The following is a 5,731-nucleotide window of genomic DNA, read 5'->3' as shown; positions in this document are numbered from 1 at the left end:
AGGATGCTATGAGGCTGCAGAGTGACTTGGATAGGTTAGGTGAGTGGGCAAATGAATGGCAGATGAAGTATAATGTGGATAAATGTGAGGTTATCCACTTTGGTGGTAAAGACAGAGAGACAGACTATTATCTGAATGGTGACAGATTAGTAAAAGGGAAGGTGCAACGAGACCTGGGTGTCATGGTACATCAGTCATTGAAGGTTGGCATGCAGGTACAGCAGGCGGTTAAGAAAGCAAATGGCATGTTGGCCTTCATAGCGAGGGGATTTGAGTACAGGGGCTGGGAGGTGTTGCTACAGTTGTACAGGGCCTTGGTGAGGCCACACCTGGAGTATTGTGTACAGTTTTGGTCTCCTAACTTGAGGAAGGACATTCTTGCTATTGAGAGAGTGCAGCGAAGATTCACCAGACTGATTCCCGGGATGGTGGGACTGACCTATCAAGAAAGACTGGATCAACTGGGCTTGTATTCACTGGAGTTCAGAAGAATGAGAGGGGACCTCATAGAAACGTTTAAAATTCTGACGGGTTTAGACAGGTTAGATGCAGGAAGAATGTTCCCAATGTTGGGGAAGTCACAGTCTAAGGATAAGGGGTAAGCCATTTAGGACCGAGATGAGGAGAAACTTCTTCACCCAGAGAGTGGTGAACCTGTGGAATTCTCTACCACAGAAAGTAGTTGAGGCCAATTCACTAAATATATTCAAAAGGGAGTTAGATGAAGTCCTTACTACTCGGGGGATCAAGGGGTATGGCGAGAAAGCAGGAAGGGGGTACTGAAGTTTCATGTTCAGCCATGAACTGATTGAATGATGGTGCAGGCGAGAAGGGCTGAATGGCCTGATCCTGCATCTATTTTCTATGTTTCTATGTTTCTATCCTCATAGCTAAGTTTCTCCATTCCAGGCAGCATCCTAGCAAATGTCCTCTGCACCCTCTCTATTGCAATCACGTCCTTTCTATAATATGGCGACCAGAACTGCACGCAGTACTCCAGCTGTGGCCTAACCAAAGTATTATACATTTTAAGCATAACCTCCCTGCTCTTGTATTATGTGCCTCAGCCAAGAAAGGCAACCATTCCGTATGCCTTCTTCACCACCTTATCCACCTGGCCTGCTACTTTCAGGGATCTGTGGACAAGCACTCCAAGATCCCTTTATTCATCTACACTTTTACCGGTTAATGTGTATACCCTTTCCTTATTAGCCCTCTCAAAGTGCATTACCTCATACTTATCCAAATTAAATTCCATTTGCCACTGCTCTGCCCACCTGACCATTAGATTGATATCCTCCTGCAGTCCATGACTTTCTGCTTCATTAACGACCACACAGCCAATTTTGGTGTCACCTGCAAACTTCTTAATCATACTCCCGATAATCAAATCTAGATCATTGATGTATACCACAAAAAGCAAGAAACCCAGTACTGAGCCCTGCGGACCCCACTGGAAACATCCTTCCAGTCACAAAAACATCCATTTACCATTACCCTTTGCTTCTTACCGCTGAACCAATTTTGGATCCAACTAGCATGTTGGCATGGATAGAGGATTGGCTGACGAACAAAAACAGAGAGTCGGGATAAATGGGTCATTTTCTGGTTGGCAAACAGTGACGAGTGGGGTGCCGCAGGGATCGTTGCTGCGGCCTCAAGTATTTACAATCTATATTAATGACTTGGATGAAGGGACCGAGTGTAATGTAGCCAAGTTTGCTGATGATACAAAGATGGGTGGGAAAGCAAATAGTGAGGAGGACACAAAAAATCTGCAAAGGGATATAGACAGGCTAAGTGAGTGGGCAAACATTTGGCAGATATAGTATAATGTGGGAAAATGTGAGGTTATCCACTTTGGCAGAAAAAATAGAAAAGCAAATTATAATTTAAATGAAAAAAAATTGCAAAGTGCTGCTGTACAGAGGGAACTGGGGGTCCTTGTGCATGAAACACACAAAGTTAGTATGCAAGTAATCAGGAAGGCAAATGGAATGTTGGCCTTTATTGCAAGGGGGATAGAGTATAAAAGCAGCAAAGTCCTGCTACAACTGTACAGGATATTGGTGAGGCCAACCTATCGAGTACTGCGTACAATTTTGGCTTCCATATTTAAGAAAGGATATACTTGCATTGGAGGCTGTTCAGAGAAGGTTCACTTGGTTGATTCCGCAGTTGAGGGGGTTGACTTATGGAGGTAGGTTGAGTAAGTTGGGCCAATACTCATTGGAGTTCAGAAGAATGAGAGGTATCTTATCGAAAAATAAGATAATGAGGGGGCTTGACAAGGTGGATGCAGAAAGGATATTTCCACTCATCGGGGAAACTAAAACTAGGGCACATAGTCTCAGAATAAGGGGCCACCCATTTAAAACTGAGTTGAGGAGGAATTTCTTCTCTCAGAGGGTTGTAAATCTATGGAATTCTCTGCCCCAGAGCACTGTGGAGGCTGGGTCATTGAATATATTTAAGGAGGAGATATACAGATTTTTGAGCGATAAGGGAACAAGGAGTTATGGGGAGCGGTCAGGGATGTGGAGCTGAGTCCATTATCAGATCAGCCTTAATATTAAATGGCGGAGCAGGTTCATGGGGCCAGGTGGCCTACTCCTGCTCCTATTTCTTATGTTCTTATGTTATTATGTCCTGATAAACAGCAGGCAGTGTCTTTGCAGTTTGGGTTATTTGAACTGCACTAGAAAGGATCTGAATCAAATGCAATCACCAATTTTCTGGAAGGACTTACAATTGAACAAGGCACAAAAGGTTGGCAATTGTGTCACGAAAATTTGAGAAAGATTGTATCAAAACAAATTGACAGGAATCCCAGAGACAGCAAGGCCTTTGGTGTTCCTGGGTTACTGCACCAGCTGGATGGGGAGAAGTGCGAAGCTATTTAATGCTTTGAAAAGGCCTTGGAGTTTGATTATGACAAAAAATAAGCATTTTTAATAGAAGTGCCCAGCCTTTCACCTGTGGGAAACCTGATTTAAGATAACTGAAATGTCTGAAAAGAAAACTATACTGAGCCATTTATTAGTTTCATTGTTATACATTAGTCAGTTTGTAAGTCAATAAAGTATGTTTAATATGTAAAACTTTTAAATCATGCCGACTAGTGCCTGGTGCCTAAGACAATTAGTTTAATTTGAAAACCTTCCTCGAACGGGTGCAATCGGTGGAAACTCGCCATCCTCGTTATTTCTATCTGTGGGCCGGGCCAGTTTTGTAGATTTTTAAACCAGTGTTAAAGATCACGGAATACTTGATTTACACTTGATGTAAATCATGCTCGAGTTCCCGTGATCTTTTGCGCTGGTTGAGCAGTTTTCACCGGATTGTGCTGATAAAACTATCACAAATTAGCAGAGACTCTACCCCAGTGTTTGAAAGATGCTGTGATGCTCTCTGATCAATGAACAAGTTTGGCAGCATACTCATCCGACTTACCTTATTTAATATATACTGTTAATATTTTTATTCGAAGCAGCCTTTTGCTTCAGTATTTGTGAGTACAGTCCCCACCGATTTCCCCGCTTTGTACGGGATGGTCGGTATCACGCCTGAATAAAGATTATGTTCTCTCTCTCCGGGAAATGAGCCGCCCACAGCTCCCTGATTTCCAGCCTCTTCAATGGAAGCGGTTAATTTCTACCGCGTGACTTATGGATAAATGATAAAGTAATAGATTAAAATGGTTAAAAAATAATAAAGCTTTATAGTTGCAGAGATAGCTTTTCCCAGCAGAAATGTTAATTTGCTGTAATATCAGAGACTGAGTGTTAAAATAACCAATAAAAATGAACTGTAGTTACGATTTTATTTGTGTCATTGATCTGCGCTAATGCTGACAGCAAGTGTCACTCATAGTCCATACTTTGTGATAGTGAACTGTACCAGCTCTGTAAGGAACATTCAGACCAGCCTTTAACACAGGCAGTAAACTGAACAGCTGTTGATTGTGGAGTGACACATGGACCTTACACTGATAGCTGTAGCCATAATGCTATTAGAGAAAGGTTAGGGAGGAATGGTTGGGAAAGTTCCGTGGAATTGGACAGTGGAAGAACCTAACATTGGGAGAGGTGCAGATGCCTCACACCATATTTACACCGAATGGAAAATCACCTCCTTGAAACAGCACCAGAAACAGCCTTTCTGTGGAGGTTTTCTCAGGTCCGTGCAATGCTGGAAACTGAACTTAAGGTATTGGAGATGATACACAGTCACCTGAGGGGCTAAACTGGATCGCCCTGAAGACGGGATCAGAGATCATGAAGCGTGATTAACCCACGCCCGTTGATTGAAATGCAGGCAGCACGCCAACTTGGTGCTGCGCCAACCGGCACCTCTTAAAGGGGTGCTGCATTGTGGCTGGAGCAGGTGCTGGGGGTCGTGGTTGAAGAGATTCTGACCTGGGAAAGAGGAAAGGCACAACAGGGGAGCTAGCGGTCTCCAAGTTATTGGGACGTTGCACTGAAGGCCTTGATGGAGGATGTGGAAAGGAGGCGCGATGTCCTGAATCCACAGGGGGGAAGGCAGCCCTCCAGACACACGGTCAAAAGGAAGTGGAAGCAGATAGCCGTGGTGGTCAGTGCCCGGAGTCAAGCCCCGAGGACCCGCATACAGTGCCGCAAGAAGTTCAGTGACCTCAAATGAGTGGTCAAGGTCAGTGAATGCAACCTCAAATGCCATGTCTTCCCAACTGCAACAGGAGCCACACCCACTGCTCAATTCACCACATCCCCATCGCTCACCTCCCAACAATCTCTCTCAGTCAGGCTTCATACCTGACATAGCTTCACCTCACCCTCACATACTTCACACTGCCGCAAGCCTCACACTCACATCTCACAGCTTGCACACACTGCTAGCTATTCAACCATGACAGCCACATCAGTCAAACAGATTGCCCTGGAGTCTGTCTGTATTGAAGGTTAATCTCCAGCACACTGCTGTGAGCAACTAGGGAGAACATTCACGGGGACATGAAATAAATGGTGTGTTTTTAACATTTTCTTTGAATCCTTTTGTTTATTAGTACAGGTACAATGTCTGAAATCCGCTGTTGGCGCTCCTCGCCATCGGCCAATCCTCCGCTCCTCACCATCGGCCAATCCTCCGCTCCTCGCCATCGGCCAATCCCCCGCTCCTCACCACCGGCCAATCCTCCGCTCCTCACCACCGGCCAATCCTCCGCTCCTCACCGCCGGCCAATCCTCCGCTCCTCACCGCCGGCCGATCCTCCGCTCCTCACCGCCGGCCAATCCTCCACTCCTCACCGCCGGCCAATCCTCCGCTCCTCACCACCGGCCAATCCCCCGCTCCTCACCACCGGCCAATCCTCCGCTCCTCACCACCGGCCAATCCTCCGCTCCTCACCGCCGGCCAATCCTCCGCTCCTCACCGCCGGCCGATCCTTCTCTCCTCACCACCGGCCGATCCTCCGCTCCTCGCTGGCCGCCGATTCTCCGCTCCTCACCGCCGGCCGATCCTTCACTCCTCGCCACCGGCCGATCCTCCGCTCCTCGCTGGCCGCCGATTCTCCGCTCCTCACCGCCGGCCGATCCTTCACTCCTCGCCACCGGCCGATCCTTCACTCCTCGCCACCGGCCGATCCTCCGCTCCTCGCTGGCCGCCGATTCTCCGCTCCTCACCGCCGGCCGATCCTTCACTCCTCGCCACCGGCCGATCCCCCGCTCCTCGCTGGCCGCCGATTCTCACTGGC

This window comes from Pristiophorus japonicus, chromosome 3 (genome assembly GCF_044704955.1).
Source record: "Pristiophorus japonicus isolate sPriJap1 chromosome 3, sPriJap1.hap1, whole genome shotgun sequence".
NCBI classification, from domain to species: Eukaryota; Metazoa; Chordata; class Chondrichthyes; family Pristiophoridae; genus Pristiophorus; species Pristiophorus japonicus.
This window is presented reverse-complemented; position numbering follows the sequence as displayed.